General features: G+C 35.3%; 1 protein-coding gene across 4 annotated transcripts in view; it reads left to right on the top strand.

Annotated features, from left to right (window-relative positions):
* CSRNP3 (cysteine and serine rich nuclear protein 3) overlaps positions 1–23,169 on the top strand; it is a 219,154-nt gene that overhangs the window by 94,242 nt on the left and 101,743 nt on the right. Inside the window, exon 1 of one of the 4 annotated variants that reach the window (XM_007539326.2) lies at positions 2,019–2,253. The exons of 2 other annotated variants lie outside the window; for them this stretch is intronic. The gene's annotated coding sequence lies outside the window, so the exon portion shown is untranslated. Of the gene's footprint in view, positions 1–2,018; positions 2,254–3,904; positions 4,099–23,169 lie in introns of those variants that run through there. One more of the 4 variants, XM_016195316.2, reaches the window with a different exon arrangement.

Here is a 23,169-nt window from a genome sequence, read left to right as displayed (position 1 = left end):
AATGGGCACTATGCATGTTTAATATGTTAAATTTATAGGTTATAATATTGTCATCAGAGACTTACTGCTATACTGGTGATTTATTTTTTAAATGGAAGTTATTTCTGTATCTTTGCATTTTATATTTATTTTCTATTTTAAATTATTCTTTCCATCTATTCACACAAGCTTCAAATATGGATTTTTTTTTAAATTTTCAATTCTCTCAAATATTTGGAAGTAGTTTACTTTTCCATTGATTCTTTTCTTCCATTAGGCAACCATTTTATTTCACTGTTTTTGAAGTGATGCAGTAAGAGAAAAATGGCTGCCTTTTGTTTATTTCCTTGTGCATTAGCATGATGACATCATAAAAGATGCTAACTAGAATGTACATATCTTACAGAATCCACAGGCATATTAAAAATCAGGAATACTCTGCTTTCTTTTTTCTCTTAATGCCTCAAGGTTTTGAAGCATTAGCGTAGCTCTTGTGTGCAGAGGAGAAAATGAACAAGAGCCTTTTGGAACAAATGCATTGAAATGGTGATATTTAAAATGTATCTGAAATTTTTTCAATGTTAGAAGAAAACCATGAAGACATTTGTTTATTTCATGAAACACTGTAAATCAGTGACAACTCTGCAAAAATTGTATAGGGAATTATGTTAATTAACTGTGTTTAAAGATTGAGTATTTAGTCACAGTTGCCTAGTCTGCCTCAAAATTTATTTTTTAAATTTTCAAAGGACACATAGAAATTATTTCCAGAAAATAATTACCTGTAAATATAAGCCTTAAGCAGTATGTATTCAATCTTTTTAAGGGTACTGTGTTATTTAAAAAATATTATTAAAGTATACTGCATACCTAGTTATACAAAAAATTATTTTCATATTTTAATTAATGGTGTTTCTGACTTTTCCTTCTGTGCTTCGTTGCACTTGCAAACATTTGCTTTAAGATTTGTACTGAGGTTAACAAGCAACATTTTTTTCAATTACCAGGTCAATTCAGTCCTATTATTAAAGTGATAAAAAATAGATTTTTTTTTTCACCAAATTCTACCTACTAAATAACTTTTTCATTTGGAAATCCAAAATCTATTTTCAAATTGTGAGAAATTATTGTACATACTCTAAGAGCTATGTTAGAAATATAAGCTAATTATATTTACACACATATTGTTTAAATATCTGTAGAGTCGAATTTTTCTGTAAATGCTGAACAGGAACAGTCGTCTTCTAAAGTACTTGTTAACACTGAAATCAGATAAGGTAAACCATATGCTTTATTGAGGTAACCATCTAAAATAAATTACTGCAATTTCAAGAATTAATATGAACCATATGCCCTTTAGATCTGTAAATTGAAATCTTCATTGTTCTTTTAAGTCAGTTCTTCTAAGAATCTCGTCTTTTGAGAAGATAAATTAATCATCTACTCCTTTATGTACATCAGTCATTAAAAACTCACCCTTTCATATGCTTTATCAAAAGTAACTAGAATATCTTTGTTTTCATTCCTATTCTTATGTAGTATATATTAGAATTTGAGATTGTCATTGGGGAGATTTTGAGGGAAATAGTCACTTCTTTCAGAGTATTACATTTAAAAAAAAAAAGAGGAACTCCAGCAACCTAAAGGTTAAAATATACTGTCAAATCATTTGATTGAACAAGGCTTTTTAATAACATTTGTATAAAAGTACTTTCAGAAAGCCGAGGGTAGGAAATGGCTTTTTCTTAGTTCCCCTCCCTTAAATTATTATTCAGCCTCTTATTAAAATAAAAACCTAGTTAGCTTTCTTTGAATGCCTGCTCAATCATTTTCTGTAATAACAAAATATCTTGTGAGGGGATTTCCATAAGTGTGTTGCACTAATGACTTAGAGCAGCTTTATAATCTGTTATTCCTTCCTCCTAGTAGACCTCAGCTGATAAAAATATCCATAGACACAGTGAAGTCAGTGGCATGCCTGGCTTTCTCAGACAAAACTCCCATGTGATCACATATAGGAAGCCTCAGTGAGGCTGAGGCCGTGCAGCAAGCAGTAGGTAATGAGTCTTTGTGCAGAGTGAAGCTCTTGCCGTTGAACAATAAAGCATACCGTACAGCAATAAAACACAGGGCTGGCAAATTTAAGAAGATTCCGCTGAACCAGGAAGAACAGTGCCTTTAGTGATGCCGACATATTATAGGATGATAATCAATTTACTTTGGATTCTAATGAATGCAGAGTGCAAGATCTAAGACTACAGCTATTTTGAACAGGTCAGTGTTTTTATAAATTGCTCCAACACTTCCTTGATCTTTTATTGAATTTTAATTATGATGTGCTGATATGTGCTTTGCCTTAAACAAAAACTTTGCAAGATATGTGCTTATAACATGAAGGATGCACTTGAATTGACCCAATGTGAATATATTGCTGATGGAGCCAGATGTGACAGGGCAATGTTTATGTGGTTATAGTAAACTGAAAAGTTATTTATCCTATTTAAAAATTCATAGGTAAGAAAGTCCATCCAATGATTTTTTATCTTGTCTGTGCACAAAAAGAACATGAATTGGGGGGAATACTTCTAGAAAATAGCTCAAATAAAAAGCTTCAAATTTATCTTGCCAGCATTCAAAAAATTCTGTGTTGCAATAGTTTACATCTTATAAATTGAATGGGACATATTGTTTTTGAATTTGTTGGTATCTTTTGGATTTATGCAAGATAAAGATTTGAACCATTTAAATAAAAAACTAAAAATAAGGAAATTTTGAAATGTTAATTCTGTATTAGAACAATATATTTTATATTTACCTATAGTGATTTATATGCATATTAATCTTCCTGTACCTTTTACTTTCCATGTTACATTTGCTTCAATGGGTGGGAAAAATACATAAAACCTATTATTTAACAAATTTCACTCAAACACACAGAAAATAAGTAGCATCATTTGAAATAGAAGAATGCTTTATGTGATCATGCATATTTCCACTGGCTCACTATCTAGAAAAGATTATGTGCAATCCTGGTATTTATAAAGATACACACACACACACACACACACACACACGACCTTGAATATCAAGAAAATAATCACTTCTTAGATTTATGAGCAATAGAGAATTTATGTTTTAAACAGAAAAATTGTTGTGTATAGGAAGGCAAGGAGAGAACTAACTCTAGCAAATAATAGCATAGCAGTGCACATCTTTGCCAGACAAACCATTACTGCCAGCTACATAAGTCTTTAGCTGTAAATACATAGTTAAACTTTGCTTTACATTCTCCCTGCTCTATTGTTTAAAGACATCCAGAGGCTAAAATTCTTGAAAAATAATGTCCTGTACACCGTTTAGGTTGATGCTCTCTAAAGCACCAAGGCACATTGAACATTTTATAGAATTACTATAGTGACTTCCTGTATTTGCATAGTGACTAACATTAATTTGTGCCTTTAAGATGCTGTTTAAACCACAACAAAAAGAAATACCCTATATCCTTGATTATACGTGCAACGTGTATTCCAACAAAAAGATAAAAACAAATAGCTATGTTTCAAAAAAAAAAAGATGTTAATGAAAAATTTTAAATTGGCTTTCCACATGTATTTAAATGAAGTGTATGGCTATTTAGGTTTCCTTGGTTACCAAAGTAGCTGATGACTGCTTCCTTTTGGTGAGGTGGGAAGAAAGCTGGCCTCTAAAACAAAGAGTTAAAAACATTTATCCCTTAATAGACATGCGGAGTGTGCTGCTGACAGCCCCGTGAGCTCTTTGCCCACTCCCCATAGCCTATTCCCGCTCTCCGGTGATTCAGGTATTCTGGCAGAACTGCAGTTCCACAATTCCTTACCCAGCATTCCATTTCAGCTGCTGGAGGGCTGCCTGAGCTTTATGCAAATGAGACTAGCTTGGAGGCTTTGACTGCAGGGGGTGCGGGCAGAAGGAAGTTCAAAGGTCACAGGGCTGGTGGAAAGCTGGATCAGTAGCCTGGAAAAAAAAAATGCTCTAGGCACCTCTGCAGCAGTGTTTTGCAGCAGTGAAATGAAGTCTGCTTTATTTATCCGAGCGAAGAGTTTACAGCGTGTGTGCCATAGTCGCTTAAAGTGCACTCAGGTACGGTGACAATTTTCATGATGCGCCTGATTTTATTTCTGATGGGGACTGGCTATTTTAAGTCATTGTGAAAATTAACATGGTGTTCTAGTCAGTGTATTCTAAGCTAGTTCATTAAGTCTTAATGTTTTCTTAGTTTGAACATAGGTGTTTTTGTTCCCATGGAATCATTTCTTGTGGGGGAAAAAAAAAAACTGGATTCGAGCTATTAAATCCATTTTTCCAAAGTTTTTGATTGCAGAGTGATATTTTGGGGAAAATCACTAGGAAAAAAAATGAGGACTCACAACTTTTAAAGGATTTTCACATTTTTAAGAAAAGCATTGTACATAAGGATTGTGCTGCTGCCTAAAAAATTTGTGAGGTATTTGAAATTTAATAAAGGAGTTCTTTTGTTCATACCCCACAACACATTATAAAGACAGTCTTGATAAATTACATTTTATTTCAAGAGAGGGCTTCAGTTTTGAGAGTTTTCATTCAGCATCTTGTTACTAAACATCTTATCAGAGAAACAGTTTATTTGGGATTATATTCATTAATGGGTTTTTGTCGTTATTGTTGTTCCCTAATTGCTATTAACTTCTTTTTTCTTTCTTTATTTCTTTTTTTTTTCTTTTTTTGTAGACTAAGAGGCTTTTTTAGACAATGCTGTGTTGAAGTCAACATGTTAAACTTCCAATGACTTTTCCTTTTACTTAACTCTGGATTTTAATGTGATCCACATAAATGTCACAAGCAGGACAGATGTCTTATTTACCTAGGCATGAAATCTCACACTTTTGTTAAAATTTGTGATTACATCATGTTACAATCTGACCTGTACAAAACAAATATGTAGTCATGTTATTGATCATAATGCTTTCTTTTAAAAAAAATCTAAAACATTTTAAAGAGAATTAAAACAACATGATCTGACTACTTTTGTCCACATCAGCAAAAATTTTGAATATATCAGATCGGTAGTTGTAATATTGATGGGAGAGGGTGTAGTGTTATTTTAATTTGCTTCAAGTAAGCATCTGTCTGTATTACAGGTTGGTTTGTCTGTGTGTGAAAGTACCTTGGAAAGATGAAATATGTGAACTAACATGTAGTGATGAAATCACTTTTGTGCTTCTAGATTGGCATAAGTTATTGTAAATGGACTTTATGAAGCTTTAATATAAAGAACAAGGACATATTTACATAGGCTTATCTACCCCCTTTTGCACTGAAAAAAGAGTGTTAATTTTATTGCGATGGTTAAGACATGGTAGCTTGGCAACAATAGCATTTATTTTTAAATGGGGCAAGGGGTGATTAGAGGGTGGGCCAAAAGAGGAGGATAATCACTTAAAAAATAAGGGAATTAATGATGAAATTCAACTTGTGGTAATCATCCAGGACCAGATTCTCACTCCTTATCACTCTATTGTATAATTATGGCATTTATCAAAAATCACAAGATTGATTAAGAAAAGTGTTCACTGTAGGAAATACTGAAAAAATGCAAAGAATCATTTACTCTTCAACTCTCTTTGTAAGCTTTCATTAAAAACTGCAGCTAAAGGTGATTAATTAATTAAATCATTTCTTTCTAACGTTGAATGGAATATGCTATCCACTGTTCAATTAAGGTACTTGAAGATGTTGAGTTTGTGCATATATAATTTAATATGATAAATGTATACGTACACTGTGCATATATAATGTAATATATGCATGTGCAATGTAGTGTGCATATGTACATGCATGTATTTCAAGTAAACAGATCATTTGTGTTTCTGATTATCCACACTTAATATAACAATGTTGAAAAAGTATTTTTTAAAAATTTTATCTTTGGCTCAAGCATGATCATAGTTTATATGTCCTAGCCTCTGTATGTGTTCTAGACAGAGCACAAGGAGGAGGAAGGAATACAGTTTAAAATGCAATTAGACAGTTCAGTACTGTTAACTTTGTAAATGCAACCACTACTGGTTAGCACATTCTGAATACAGAAAAAAAAAAAGAGCAAAGGAGTGTCCAGGATGATTGTTGAAGGAAATGTGATAATAAACAAATGTGAGATAAAGAGGATTGTTGTGCTTCCTGAGCCATGAGAGAGCTATAGATATGTCTTGCAGCAAATTTATTGCTTTGAATATCCTGGATAATTTATGTCTCTATGCAAATTCACTCAAAACTTTGAAGTCTTTTTTGCATTGGTGTGAGCTCTACTATTTCCATGCAAATCTCAGCTGGCATATACATTAAGTTCTTGGTTTGGCCATTTCAGTGTATATAGAAAAACACATTTGTGTAAATGCAATTCAAATCAAGTTTAAAAAGAAAGAAAGTAAACTGGGAAATGCTATTATGAAAGCAATTCATTGAAAGATTAGTCAGTGTATTTGAAGAACAGTGTTATAGAAGACGTTAAAGGATTTTTCAAAAGTGAATCTCTTATTTTCTAATTTACTAGCCGATTTTTGTCACCACTTTAAAGAGCATATTGTAAGCTTGGAAAGGCTTTAATGCTAACATGTTCTACTTAGTCTTGCAGCAGTGTGGAACATACTTTAAAATCTACAAATAACTGTTGTCATCTCAAGATCACATGTATTGGTCTTAAAGCTTATTATCACTATATAAATCCTTCACCTGAATTTCTGGTGCCTATAAAATTGAAAGAATAATAAGTAGAGATGTTTGCTTTATTTCATGTTAATAGAGAGCTAGTATGCTATAGTAATATATAGTTTAGAACAGTTGGAAATTGACATGTAGTAAATAAATCCATTTTCTAAATGGTTAGAGTTTATAACTTTTAAGATCAGTTTTTAAAAAATGTCAGTTGCTTTCGTGGAAGCAAAATATAACATACTATTGTGTCTTATTAGCCAAGGTAGACATCAGCTTAGGCTTTCTTCATGGTATAGATTGATTATTCCTACCTTTACAGTGACTAAATGCAAAAGATAAAATTGTTCACCAGCAATTCCACAATATCAAGCAGCCCTTTGTTATTCTGTTTATCGTAATTAATGGTGTATGCTTTCTACAAGTTTACTGTCTTTTCATATTATTTTAAATAGTTAATTATCTGAAAACAATTAAAAGGAATTACATATTACTTAGCACTAAATTGTGAATTATTAAGACATTGATGGTAAAAGGGAGAGAGATGACTACCTTTCTGTGTTTCGTCTGTGTGCTGGACCTATTACAAATGCATACGTGTATTGTGTTGAACATAAAAGCAGAGAACATAACCAAATGCTATATTTTTCTTATGTTCAGGATAATGAAGATCATGTTTGAAATTCAAATAGATAAAAGCTTATTCTTACTGCTACAGTGAGAATCTGTCTTATTAAGCAATCGACAGGAATTTGAAATTACTTTGTCTAATAGATAAATGAGAAATCTCTAACAGGTACACCAAAGAAAATACAGACCAATTGTGTGTGTGACATTTCATTAATTGGTGGTATCATATACTTAATTTTTGCCAATTTTAGGAATTGTGATTGTTTTCATTCTCAAATCCTGAGTTTTTAAGATTATTACCTTCTATCATTATACTAGCTAGTTTGATTACTTGGGTAATCAAGCTTGTGAATTCATGATTCATTTAGAATGACACTTGGTCATGTATCCATTCATATATGAACACATTTTTACTTATCTCTAAGTACAGACCAGGAAAGTAATATGAATTTGAGTCATCAGTCCCCATTTTTTTGAAAATTCACAAATACAGTACACACACACACACACACACACACACACACACACACACACACACTAGTGAGCTTATAAGAAATTGTGGAATCTTTTCTTTTACTACAATTTGGAACTTGAATGAAGCATGTTGAAAGCTAGGGGTATGGATCAACCTGCCAATGTCCATGTTCAGTGGAGATGGAATTATAGAGCCAGAAGTCCCACCTTTTGCACTCCAAAAAGAATTTTGGTCCATACTCCCAGTGGGTAATGATAGAAGATTACCAGACTCCAACTCCATCAGGACCCAGAGATAGAGGAGGAAAAAAAGGAAAGAAATTCAGAAGAAGTAATAAGTGTAGGAATGACTTAGAAAGGAAGAAAAGGCAGGACCATAGGAAAAAATGAGCAAATATATACAAATAGTTATAGAAATAATAGTCAGCATATATCTGCAACCTTGGGAGAACTATTTTAGCTTCCAGTGGAGGCAATGGGGATATAGAACTCTGGTGTGGAGTTATACTCTTATGATTTTGTAAATCAATAAAAAATGTTACTAATAAAATAAAAATAAAAACTCAAAAAAAAAAAAAAAACCAGAAGCAAGAGGTGGTCCAGAAAGAGAAGGAAAATATAGGTTGATAACACTTATAGGTAGAACATAAATAAGGGGGAAAATTCACTTTAATTAGCAATGATTTGTTGCAGTAGATCCAGTGGAGGAGGTAGCAGAATAGTGGGAGGAGGGTCTGGAACTTAGTGTGTTCTGTGGTGGGTGATAATGACGAATTTGTGGAGGGTCAGGTGTGCTGACCTTCATCTTGAGGAGATAAGAAAGTGTACGTCTGTGATGACAACAGTTTTGTAAATATTTATTTCCCCAAATAAAGTGATTTAACTAAAAAGGAGACAAAATTGTTAATACATTGTATTTGTTATGATTCATAGATCAGACAATAGTTGTTGTCTCATACACCTAGAAGATTTTTGAAGATCTTCTGAAATAATGTTGGTTCCATGAACTTAGTGTCAAAATGTGAATTTGTCTATAAAGTATCTATAAGATACTTTGTAGTATATAATTTGTCTATAAGATGAATTTGTCTATAAAGTAGCGAGGAAAAACTACAAATTCTTTTCTCCATTAATATTTTAAAAGCTCTAAAAACTACTGTTTTTCTGATTTATTTGCTAAAATAAAACCTTATAAACTTAGGGCAATACATAAATAAGTAAAGGAATCTGTTAAATGTGTGGTGTTTCCTTGATACCCATGTGATGTTCATGTAATTTATTTGGTATGTGAGCTCATGTCAAATCATTGTCTGTGAAGTGGCTGGCTAGTGTAGTAGGTAAGCCCTTAACTTCATATTCCAACCCAGGCACTAATCTTAAGACTTGTTCTTGTTTGGCCATTTTTATTTTTTATTCCAGTCACCTGCGATGTGGTACTTGAAATCCCTGGACCTCTTCATTTTATTTGCAAAGGGGTCTAGTAGTCTCTATACAAACATTGTTATGAAAGGAAATCATAGTGTGTATACCTGGACCATCCAGGATTGTAAATGATAGCTAATATTAGTATTTTTCAATCAATAAGAATTGACTCCCTATTGTTGATGAGACAACTTCTACTGAAGCCTGGAATTACAGAGAATCTTGATGGAATAGTGTAAATTGTAATGGATGAGAGAGATGTGCCTTTCAAATTTAAAGATCCATGAGAAGATTATTGGAGGTCATAACTAGAGACTAAAGAACAACTGATCTCTTCTACTCAGATGTCAAGTGAGGAAGGTGGTCACCATTGTCATTAAAGTTTGAACTATATGTGGCTTTGTACGTAACTTAAATTTTTTCCAGGGGGAATCAGTCTCACCAAATCTTTATTGATTAACAACCTTAATTTACTGGGCTTTCTTTTTGTATCCATGTTGCTTTTAAAATGTTTATTACGGTATCTTTTTTTCTACTATCTCACCATCTTTATTTTGTATAATTAATATATTTCCTATTCATATCTTCTCTGTCTTCAGTTTTGTCTCATTCACTATTTATGAATTTTTAGTGACAGAAGGAGACTGGTACATAAAAGTGCCCATGATACCTTTCCTAAGCCAGTGTTTATGTGGGATGTACAGAGTATGACCCCACTGAGAAGTACCAGTTGTCTGAACAAAACAACAAGAGAATATGTGTCATGGATTTATTAGTATTTTAAAATTCCTATGTAATACACAAATGTTTAGGAGTGTTACATCAGTTTGGAATTTTTCCCAAAGAAATTATATCTTCACTTTTTTCATTTTAATTTTTTGTTAACTCTGCAGCTTCAGTGAATGCTATGCTCTGAGGTGACTTTTTCAGAAAGAATGAGACAGAGGCAGAGAGAGAGTACAACCACAGCATCTAAGCTTCCTTCAGTGCTGTAGGGGCTGGAATCAAACCAGGGTTACGAACATGGCAGAGTAGTGCTATTTTGTCTGGTCATCTTGTAGCATTTGACTAATTAATGGTGTCATATACTTATTCTTGCCAGTTTTAGGAGTTGTGACCATTTTCAATCTGAAATCCTGATTTTTTATATTTATTTTATTTATTCCATTTTATTGTCCTTGTTGTTTTATTGTTGTAGTTATTATTGTTGTCATTGTTGTTGGATAGGACAGAGAGAAATGGAGAGAGGAGGGGAAGATAGAGAGGGGAAGAGAAAGATAGACACCTGCAGACCTGCTTCACTGCTTGTGAAGTGACTCCCCTGCAGGTGGGGAGCCAGGGGCTCAAACCAGGATCCTTATGCTGGTCCTTGTGCTTTGTGCCACCTGCGCTTAACCCGCTGCGCTACAGCCTGACTCCCTGAAATCCTGATTTTTAAGAACATTTAAAAAAAAATTTTATTATCTTTATTTATTTATTGGATAGAGACAGTAAGAAATTGAGAGGGAAGGGAGGGATAGAGAGAGTGAGAGACAGAGAGACACCTGCAGCACTGCTTCACCACTTGTGAAACTTTCCCCCTGCAAGTAGGGACTGGGGGCTTGAACCTGGGTCACTGAGCATTGTAACATGTGTGCTCAACCAGGTGCACCACCACCCAGCCCTGAACATTATTTTAATAGTAGCATACTATCTAGTCTTTTGATGAATACATATCAGGAACAAATATGAGATAAATTGATGAGGAAAAAATATATGCTTTAATAAAACTTGCTGAGGAACAATATATACTTTTATAAACTTGTTTATTTGGTGCAACTCAACTTTTCAGTGATTATATGTGAGTTTGGTGTGACTTGTTTGCCAAGTGAACTAGTTTTAATTTGTACCAGTAGAACATTCTTTGAAATTGGAAAGTACAGGTATTTCATCTTACACTTTGTTATTTTACTAATTGCTGCTTAGTGCAATGTCAGCTGGAGGTTGAATAAATATTGTTCCCTGCCTTAGGTAATAATAATAAAAAAAAAATCTATGGCTTGCCATATGGTGGTGATTTGTTTTAAAGACTGTCCAAAGTATGTTTTTCTCCTTATTGTAATTTTAAAACTCTCCTTTATTTTCTGCTGTTTCTTTGGCAGGGTTCCAGTGGTTGGATTGGTATTATCCTAATGCTTGGCCATATTTTATTCTGCTGTTCATATTAGATAGCTCTATAAGGGAAATGTTTTAAAAAATTCCTTTCCATTGAAAGTGTTCTGATACTTCTTCTTAAGGAAAAGGATACCATGTAAATATCCTTTTTCTATACTGTATATTTTGTTCTTTAATGAGAAACTTTCTAGGAGGTAAAGAGAAAGAAAAGCTGTTATTTTCCAGTGCTATAATAGGAATTTCAAGTCTTCCACATCTGCCTGGTCTTGTTTCTCCTAATGTAATAAGTCCTGCCAGTTGTCCAAGGAATTAGGACAAATAAAGTATTCTTCTTTAGTCTTCAACAGCAAGTATTTAAATGGTTTTTCTTTGTTGTTAAAGTAGGGAAAATTGGCTTGTCACAGCTACTTGGTGAATTTACAGGTTTGAAAGTTTGTTATTAGTTGACTTTTCTCTGTTCTTAAAGAGCTTCCTAAAAGGTAACTTTAGGAAAGTACTTTTGACATCCATCTCATATGTATTCTTTCAACAATATTGCCAAGTGGCTATACATGTTAAGGGCTAAGATACATTAAAAAAAGAGAGAAGGATGAGGCTAGTGAAATAGCTCAGTTGGATAGTGTGCTGCTTTCCTATGGGTGCAACCCAGGTTTGATCCCAGCCCCCTCCACACTGAAGGAAACATGCTTTAGTGTTGTGGTCTCTTTGATGCTTTGCTGTGGATGAGGTAAGTTCTGCTTAAGCCTGTAGTTACAGAGACTCTTGATGAAATATCTTAAATGTTAATAGGTGAGAGTAAAACTTGGACTGGATTTGATGTGTTCCACCAAAACAGAGGACTGTGGGGGAGGAGGGTAAATAAGTGATAGGGAAATAGGGGACGGGTGGAGTGGGGTAGTCTTTGAGGTCCTGCTGTATGATGGTGAAAAAGTACCTAAATTGTGGGGTGAGAGTATTTTGTAGATACCTATCACAGGGAGATGACACATGTGCCCATATGTCAACAGCTCTACTAAAAACCATTAATCCATCCTCCCCCCATCCGCACCGTAGATAAAATAGAATAAAATGGGGAAAAAATGATCTGGTCATGGATTTTTTTTTTTTCTTCCAGAGCATTGATCAGATCAGCTCTAGCTCAGGCATGGAAGTCTTTTCCAAGACCATTGTGCTATTTCTTTGTCCATGGATATTAATCTTAATAATTACCAACATGGAGAGTTCCTTGTCTCCCCACTCCTCTATATTTATAAAGAACCCCTTAACCATTAGTAAGTAGAATGCCCATTTAGTTCTTTCCCAATAGAACTAAAAGGCATAAATAAGTTTAGCCATTGCAATTTACAGAGAGTATGGACCAAACAGAGCACAATGCTATGATAGAGAACCATGACTTTTATCATTTCCTCCCAGCTACTGGACACTGCACTGAATGGGAGCCTGTTCTTATTAGATATGCCCTGTCTTTATTTAATATAGTGGGAGACCCAGGGAAGTAATCCCTTTTTGTAAAAGTAGGCCACTTGTTAGTAGTTGATCCTGGATTAGACTCCATATTAATTCTCATTCATTCACTGAACAGACCCTAGAAGACATTCAGCCTACAAGAACATTACAGTCAAGTATGAGAAAAATAGCAGGAATACTAGCAATGTGCTGATGAAAGCATTGAGTGTATGCTGTGAATGAGAGGCCTCTTACCCTTGTGTGGTGCTGGTCACGGATCAGTTTTCCAGAACAGTGAGAAAGTTTACATCAGATATTTTGGGGAAATGATCCAAACTTCTGAAACCTCAGTTTCTTTTGCTAGAACCATACTGCAAAGTGCAGATGACAGAGAATTGCTACAAAGAGCCTGAACCATAAGAGGTGCTCATTGGATGCTGACTTATATTATAAATGGAATAAAGAATTCTAACTACCTTCTAAGAAAGACAGACACTAAAAAGCATACTGCAACCAACAACTATCTTAGTTAGGTACTCCACAAGGTACACATTTATAGACCACTTTGGCTGGTTGTTTGCCAATAGTAAGTGGCAGTCAAGAGAATACTAAAGAAAGGAACCCTTAAAATCAGCACTTTCAAAGAATTAAGAGTGTTCTTAGTAGAGTCTGGGGCACAGCCAGAAGAAACTGGCTGCCTTAGAAGGGTGGTGACCCTTATGATATAAAGAGAAAGAAGTGAAAGAGTCTGAAACTACTTTGAATTACTGTGCTTACAGTGAAATATTTTTCCAGGTTCTGGATACATACCAAAGCTTGGGATATGGTGTCTATGCCCAGGCAGATTGTCTTAACTGGGGAATTCTTGGATAGATGGTATCCATTTGTGTTTACATGCATTTCCTTTCCTGTGTAAAGCATTCAATTCATTCAATTCATTAAATTCTCAAACTACAAAGCATGGAGCTACAAAAACCGTTGAAACCCAAAGTAGTTAAAATCACTCAGACCTTGAACTCAAGCCAACAGTGGTGCAAGAAACTTAAACATAATCGGGGAACCCCAGAATTATTTCTCCAATAAACCTGCTCCTAGGGTTTTTGGCATAAAGAAATACCTGGACAAGAGAGGTGTATTTGGCTGATTTCTACTCTTCATTTTGGCAAGCCACCAACAGCATTTTTCACATCAGTGGTGTCCCACCGAAAACACCTTGCAGGATTTTACCTTGTGAAGTCATTGCCAAATCCGTAGCCCTGTGGTGGCAGATACAATAATTTCCTGCCAAATAATGTAAGACAGAAATGGCCCTGGTATTGCAGAATAAGATGGTACTCTGTCTTAAAGACATTTGTAAACATTCGGAAAAATTGCGATTTGTTAGTCATTAAAATGTGATGCTGGCGTCTTGAAGTTGTGGATATCTTATTTTGCAGAGACTTTTGCCAGTGATTAGTGCGTGAAAAACATAATAGTGCTTGGGATGAGTAGTGCTAGTATTAAAACAAAGTATCACATATTACATAAAACCATGATTTAGAATATTGAGAATGAAAAGGATTTGTTATAAACTAGTTTTGTTAAATTTGTAGCCACATAACTAATAATACCACACTGAGAAAAACAGACAACACAATCTGGTGACTTTTTAGTTAAGATACCCCATCTCAGTATTGGAGTAAAACCTACACAACCACCAGTTGAGGAACTATTATCTTTATTCTCTATGTAAACCAGTGGACAATCTTGATGAAGTGTAACCTTTCTGATAACCTTGCATTTGCCAGGTAAGCTTTCCCCATCTGCTATCACAGATGAAAAATATTTCTCGAGGAGTCGGGCGGTAGAGCTGCAGGTTAAAAACAGGTGGCGCAAAGCAGTAGGATCGGCGGAAGGATCCCGGTTCGAGCTCCAGCTCCCTACTTGCAAGGGCATTGCTTCACAAGCTGTGAAGTAGGTCTGGAGGTGTCTTTCTCTCCACTCTCTGTCTTCCCCTCCTCTCTACATTTCTCTCTGTCCTATCCAACAATGACGACATCAATAATAACTACAACAATAAAACAACAAGGGCAACATAAGGGAATAAATAAATATTAAAATTTTTTTAATTAAAAAAAAAGAAAAATACTTCCCTCAGTCTGTTTGAAATACCTATTCACTTCATCATTTAAGTTTAGTGAAGAAGTCAGAAGGATCAAAATTGCATTCTGTTCTCATTGACAGCAAAGAATAAAGTTCTTGTTTGCTTTGGGCAGCTCAATCCCGACAATAGTATTTCTGGTTCTTGGACCAATCCTGGAAAACAGTCTAACCTTATCAAAGTAATTTTAATACTACTTTATCATAGTAGGTTAACATTTTGTGTCTGCTGGAAGAATTTGATGAGAATGAGAAATGAACAGTTTTTTCTTTGCCAAATGATTTAAAAACAAAGCCATTCCTGTCATATTATGATGCCCCCATTCTTTGACATTCCAAAAATCCAGAGGAAACTAGGTAAAAGCTAGCAGAAGGAGTCTAAATGCCTCATTACATTCCTGAGCAAGTATACAGCCTAAGGTTCCTGCTATAAGAATCTCCCATGGAATAAAGATCTACTAACTAGGTCATGACACGAAGTGCAAGGACCTGAGTAAGGATCCCAGTTCAAACCCCGGTTCCCCACTTGGAGGGGGGGTTGTTTCACAGGTGGTGAAGCAGGTCTGCAGGTGTCTATCTTTCTCTCCCCTCTCTGTCTTCCCCTCCTCTCTAGAGTTCTCTCTGTCCTATCCAACAACCTATGACAACAATAATAATAACCATGAGCAACAAAATGGGAAAAATATCCTCCAGGAGCAGTGGATTCGTAGTGCAGACACAGAGCCCCATCAATAACCCTGGAGGCAAAAAAAAAAAAAAAAAATCTACCAGGTCAAAAGAGTTCTATCAGGCTAGGGAAGAGACAGCATTCTACTGAAATGACTCCACAACCCCACTGTAGCACTAAGGAATTTTTTGCAATACCAGAGCTACTTTTTTTTAAGTTCATTTCTTCCTAAATTGGTGGTAATACCAGGCCTCCTCTTCTACCACTGATTCCCTCACCTTTCAACTGTTTGACAAGTTCATGATTCATCCTAATGAATGGTTTACTTAATATTTTTCAACTGATAAAGGACAGAAATATTTGGGTATGTTCTCACTGGTAGATGACTTTTGTTGATTTCATAAATTATTCTTTTTAACCAAAAGCCACATCCACCAGTTAGATTTGTATGACATATTGTAGGATATTCCACTAAATTTGAGTGTCAGATCAAAAAAATAGTAAGTAAAAGTATCTCATAAATGTTAATTATATATTTTTAAGTATGTTTCTCACTCTAAAAGGTTATTTTCATGAGAGAGTGAGAGACTAGAACACACACACACACACACACACACACACACACACACACCAGGAGTTGAACCTGGGGGCCTTTAGAAACTCAGTTATGCAAGCCTGCTATGCTACTGTTTGTTGTAATTTTAAAATTAAAACTTAATTGAGTATTTTATGTTTTTATTTTCTAAATCTGGCAAACATATAGTGGTTTTTCTACAAATCACATAATCTTGTTCTTCAGGTTTTGTGAACTGATATTTGAAACCATGCTTTCTTTGGTGTTTCTGTACAAAGGTAGCAAAACATTAGAAAGTCGAAACAGTGTTGTCCCCACCTCCAGGGGAAAAGCTTTGCAAATGGTGAAACAGTACTGTAGGTGTCTTTCATCTCTCTCTATCTCCCCTTTCCCTCTCAACCTGTCTGTATCCTTACCCAATAAACAAGCAAATAATAATAATAAGAGATAGCATATTAGAAAAAGGATTAGAACTACATAACTGGGGGAGTTGGACAATAGCACAGCGGGTTAAGCGCAGGTGGCCCAAAAACAAATGACTTGTGTAAGGATCCCGGTTCCAGCCCCCGGCTACCTACCTGCAGGGGAGTCACTTCACAAGCGGTGAAGCAGGTCTGCAGGTGTCTTTCTCTCCTCCTGTCTTCCCCTCCTCTCTGCATTTCTCTCTGTCCTATCCAACAATGATGACAACAAAAATAACTACAACAATAAAACAACAAGAGCAACAAAAGTGAATAAATAAATAAATTTTTAAAAAATAATTACATAATAGGATAGTAATAATTCATAAAATTACCTGTGGAAACTATGAAACATTTGTCATAGAGAGAGTGACACAAAACATAATTCCAGTAAATACCAATGTTTAGCATCAACTGTTCTTCCGAAACCACTAAGATGTTTATTTTTATTGGTTTTCTTGCTTTGCAATCTTAATCAAATTAACCCACTTATTTTCACTCACTGCCTTCTGACTTTAACTATTTTCTCCTTTAAGTTAATCATTCTTTTTGCTTTTTCAATAGGCTAGAAAAACACTAAGCAAAATATTTGTGTTTATAATCATGGAAATGCTGGTGTAGTTTTTGTTATATTTTTGAGAAGAGATAGAAAAATACTAGCTCACCTGGAGGTATAGATTGACCTGCCAATGCCCATGTCCAGTGGAGAAGCAGTTACACAAGCCAGGATTCCCACTTTCTGCACCTCAAAAAGAATCTTGGTCCATATTTCCAGCAGAACAGAAATGATAGGGGGAAGATGACCAGAGGGATCTGAACTCCAATTCCATCAGGACCTGGAGAGAGAAAAGGAAAAAAGGAAGGACATTTAGAAGTAGTAATAGATATAGGTGTGACTTTGAATGGAAGAGAGGATGGGTCCGTGGGAAAAATTAGTAAATATATACAAATATAGACAGTTATAGAAATAATGGTTAACCCATGTCTGCAATCTTGGGAGAACTGATGTGGATTCCAGTGGAGAGTGGGGATACAGAAATTATATGGAAATTATACCCTTGTTATCTTATAATTTTGTAAATTATTATTGTCACTAATAAAATTAATATAAGAAAAATACTAGCCTGCTAGATTTTCATTAAACGTACGCAGAGGACGCTGAATAACAGCTAGATCTAATACAAGGAGTACATGTTAATCAAGAACAACAGATAGCAAGGTCACAAGGTGTTTTAAAGTAAAGTAGTTATTTGTTGAATTGGGCAGTGAAGAAGAGATATAGAAGAAAAAAGAGGTTGCTGGGTGGTAACTCAGTGGGTTAAGCACAGGTGGTGCAAAGTGCAAGGACAGGTGTAAGGGTCCCGGTTCAAGCCCCCAGCTCCCTACCTGCAGGGGAGTTGCTTCACAAGCTGTGAAGCAGGTCTGCAGGTGTCTGTCTTTCTCTCCTCCCTGTCTTCCCCTCCTCTCTTGATTTCTCTCTGTCCTATCCAACAAGGACAGCTATAACAACCACAACAAAGGCAACAACAAGGGCAATAAAAATGGGGAAAAATAGCCTTCAGGAGCAGTGGATTAGTAGTGCTGTCACCGAGCCCTAGTGATAACCCTGGAGACAAAAAAATAAAAGGAAATATCAAGCTGAGAAACCGACCAAGTAACTTCATGGACTACTGATAACAGATGAAATAGACTGGTTTTACATGTGAAAAGAGTATTACCTTTAAAATGCAACCGATTTTAGTGACGACTCTGAGTGTTATCCTCTGGAATGCTACTTAGATGGGAGGTTCCATGTATATTAGTTATATAATGAAATACTGAAAGATGTGTAGAAATTTGGTGGGCGGATTATTAATGACCTAAAATGGGCTAACATGCTCCTCACCCTTTGGAACATTCATTTGAACTATATGCTAGAGAGAGAAATTGCTTCCCTTACATCTGGACATTGTGTAGTTCTAGAGAAAATCTCAAGAAGCATCAGTTGTACAGCTACAATTTGAAAACTGCCCTTATTTATGCGTTTCCTCTGTTTTGGATTTCAGGTCTTATTTTAGATTGTATGAACTACTATGTTTTTCCAGCAGATGTCTTATGCTTAAGTTAGCTAGAATTGGCTTTGTGGTTGCTTACAGTGAAAAATGTATATGACATTTTGAGGTCAATTTCATCTCTCATATTTATTCTCATTCAATCAAATATGCCAGGCATTTTATTTGTTAGGAAAGAGTGGTGAATGAGATGAATATGATTACTACTGTGTGAAACTTTTAACTTAGAAGAAAAGCACACTAATAAGTAGATCAGAAGCAATAGTACATTCAAAAAAACTAAAGGTCAGAGAGAAACTATTATTAAAGCTGAAACAATGATATGGCTAGTGACTCAAGGTGAAGATAAAGAGTTTAGACAAACTAGATGGTTAAGAACTCCATAAGCCCTTTTAAGGATTTTGAACTTTATCCGAAGGCAATTCAAATCCACTTAAGAGTTTTAAGCTATAAACTGACATGATCAGATTTGCATTTTAAATTTATCTTTCTGCCTGCAACCTGGACAAAACATTGAAAGCAAACAGTAGTAGATGGAAGAGAATAATTAGGAGGTTTTTCTCTTAAGTCCTAGTGAGATTCGACAATTGCCTTGACTAGCATGTGTTTCATGAATTGTAAATGGTTGCTACAGAGGCATAGATTTTCATGTCCTCATGCTTAGAATAAATTAATGCATTTAATCTACTATTTCTCAGCTCTATCTTTTTTGTTGGACTTTGATATAAATAGTGTATCTTGTTGACCTTCATTAAAAGGGTTTTCTCTCTAAATTCTGCCCTGCTGTTTTCCTTTGCTGAGATTGTGCAGCTCATCCAGAAGAAAGCTGCAATTCTCATTTTAAGGCGGCATGGTTAATGTGGAATAAAGGGTTACTTCTAAGCAATAGAATATTTGACACTCATAACTTGTTATGAGATTTTGTTCTATGTGTGTGTTTTTTAAGGCAGTCCAACTAGACGAGTTTTATGCTTGGTGACTGCTCAAGAAATTTAGCACTTTGCTGTTTTTTTTTTTTTTTTTTTTTTTTTGGTGTTTGTTATGGGGTTACTCACCACTCTTAACCCTTATAAATTGTTTGAGTTTTAAATTGGATATTAATCTCATGAAAAACAACCAATTTCTCTCTTTCTTTTGACATGGACATATCTCAACCTTCTAAGATCTACACAAAGTATACTCAACCTTTGACTCCATTGTTTTAAGTCTTATTAGTTTCAGGACTAACAGAGAAAAAGAGAATTTTCGTCTCCCTATCACTCTCCATCATCCCTCCTCCCCCACTTCTTGAGGAAATGAGAAAGGATGAGAATATCAAATCCCACATTTCACCATTTTGAAAGGCTTGAGAAACCTGCCTTTCTTATGGAAGCTGGAGGAGGTGAAGTGAGAAGTAAAACTTAAGGACAGGATTTTTAATTGTTCCCATTGCAATGTCTTATTACAAAAATGTACTTTTTATACATAGGTTTCCATCTTGTATTACTTTGTGTCTTGGAGTCTCTCCCTCATGAATTGCTTTGCATCTTGCTTGAAGTGAACCATTTTAAATTTATATTCTATCCTACTTTTATTTTAGAAACTTGAAGTATCTTTTTTTTTCTCTTTGCCCTACTCAGATATGCATGAACATTTTATGCATTTCACAGTCTAGAAGATAAAGAGAAAATATGATAATCTAAACGGTGGTAAAATCATAGTCAGAATAAAGTTTTGTTTTTCTCCTCTGATGAGTGGACCATGCAATATTTTCATATTACTATTAGTCTTCTCCATTCCCATTGTTGCTATAAATCACATAGAAAGCATGCACTAATAAAACAAGAGCAGGAGTTTGAAAGTATTCTTAGTTTGATGAAGTCAAGCATAGTTGGATGCTTGTTTCTTAGTGTCAGGAAATTAAATTTGGTCCCTCTTATATCCCCTCTTCCACCAGCGCATATACATAGCAGTTACTCAGTATGCCTTTAGATGAATAAATAATATTGAAGCCAAGACTACATACTTGATATCTAAAATTCCTCTTGATTTTCATGGAAATCATACCCAGGATGACTAAGAAAAGATTGATAATTAGGAATTGAATTCAAGGTTTTATAATTCTCTGGGGATGGTGTGTAGGCCCAATGAAAGAAGAAAAAGTCTGGAAGCTACTAGAGAACATACTAAAATCAGAAATTGTACATGTGACCCTCCAATTTGAGTACACATCAGTATCACCTATAGTTGACACTTAAAACATAGTGTTAAGGGCCTGCCCCATGAGAATGTCTGTTTCTGTAGGTCTTGGTGGCTCCTGAGAATTAGCATTTCTAGCATTTTTCCCTCTCAGGTGATGCTAATGGTGGTGATTCAAGTAGCTCATTTTGGAAACTACTAAGTATATCTTGGAGAGTTGGCTTATCTAAGGGAGTCAGCATGGAAGGCTTGCTTTGTGTTCTGCACAGAGAAATGGTAATTTTAGAGATTTCTGAGAGCAGTGTATATAGATCATGTATCCAAGTAGATATTGCCATAATTTAAAGGAACTTGTTTCTTCTTGATCAACAGGATTGATAATTAGACAAAGGAATAAAGCTAAATTCATTTTCAGAGCTCAAAAGGGAATTTAAAAGGGGTCAGGCTGTAGTTCACCTGGTTAAGCACTCTTATTACATTGTGAAAGGACTCAGATTCAAGCCTCTAGTCCTCACCTGCAGGGGGAAAGCTTCAGGAATGGTGATTTTAAAAAGAGAGAGAGAGAGAGTTTTAGATGTTCAGTTTTACTGTGTGTGGGGGGCACAGTCCTTTGGTGGTGGGATTGGTGTTGATAACTTGTAATCTCATAAATCACTAATTAATATGAGAAGGAAAATTTGATTGAATGTCTCAAACTTCTTAATGCATAGACCATAGCTCTGAGTATATGTTCCTTTAATCTAAGCACTTAAGACTTTAAATTGGTAATCAGACTGAATTTTAACAGTGGGCTCAAATTGTAGTTGTATCTAATAAAGTAACGGTGGCGTTACTTTATTAGATACAACTATATATACGGTGGCGTTACTTTATTAGATACAACTATATATAAATAGCAACAAAGGACATACATATGGTAAGGTCTTGTATGATACAGCAAATCCTAACAATAGGATTTTCAAAGTTAACCCAATTGCCAAATAATTTGATTATAGCAAATCTATTACTTTCTTTAACCCTACCCTCTTCCTCTATAAAAACACTCATTTGGGGCGGTAGTGCAGTGGGTTAAACGCACAGTGCAAAGACTGGCCTAAGGATCCTGGTTGTAGCTCCCCCTCCCCCCTACAGGGGAGTCACTTCACAAGCAGTGAAGCAGGTCTGCAGGTGTCTATCTTTCTCTCCTCCTCTCTGTCTTCCTCTCCTCTCTCCATTTCTCTCTGTCCTATCTAACAATGATGACATCAATAACAACAATAATAACTACAACAACAATAAAAAACAAAGTCAACAAAAGGGAAAATAAATCAATTAAATTTTTTTTAAAAAGCCTCATTTATTCTAGAGGAAGATTTTAGAAAAAATAAGTCCACCCACCCCTAACTGAGACCCCCAGTACTATCACTGTCAGACTTTCCACCCAATTTGTGCTGTCTCCAAGGGAAATCACATTAGGTAGTGTGGCATTTCTTTTTTTATTATTCCCTTTTGTTTTCCTTGTTGTTTTATTGTTATAGTTATTATTATGGTCGTTGTTGGATAGGAGAGAGAGAAATGGAGAGAGGAGGGGAAAACAGAGAGGGAGAAAGAAAGATAGACACCTGCAGACCTGCTTCACCACCTGTGAAGCAACTCCCCTACAGGTGGGGAGCCGGGGGCTCGAACCGGGATCCTTATGCTGGTCCTTGAGCTTTACACCACCTGCGCTTAACCTGCTTCGCTACTGCCCGACTCCCTATCACATTAGGTACTTTTTTTTTTTTTTTCCTCCTCCAGGGTTATGGCTGGGCTCGGTGCCTGCACCATGAATCCACCGCTCCTGAAGGCCATTTATTTCCCCCCTTTTGTTGCCCTTGTTGTAGCTTCGTTGTGGTTATTATTATTGCCCTTGTTGACGCAAATTGTAACAACTTCAGTAACCAGATATCTTGGATGCACATCTCACCTTAGAACAACACTGAAATGGAAACTACCAAGAATTTGGAATTGATTTCATATGCTTTATTGTTCACAACTAATTAGTTTTCTTGCATTTTAAAGTTTGTTAATACAGTTCTTATTTAGGTGTGGCTCTTATAGATGAATGTTACATAAGGCAGAAATGATTTAGGACTTTGGGAGTGACATTAATGTTCGTTTTTCTTTCTTTTTTTTTATTTGCCTCCGGGGTTATCACTAGGGCTCGGCATCATGAATCCACTGCTCCTGGAGGCTATTTTCTCCTTTTGTTGCCCTTGTTGCTTACCGTTGCTGTTATCATTGCTGTTG

The sequence above is a fragment of the Erinaceus europaeus genome, chromosome 18 (assembly GCF_950295315.1).
Source record: "Erinaceus europaeus chromosome 18, mEriEur2.1, whole genome shotgun sequence".
NCBI classification, from domain to species: Eukaryota; Metazoa; Chordata; class Mammalia; order Eulipotyphla; family Erinaceidae; genus Erinaceus; species Erinaceus europaeus.
This window is presented reverse-complemented; position numbering and strand designations above follow the sequence as displayed.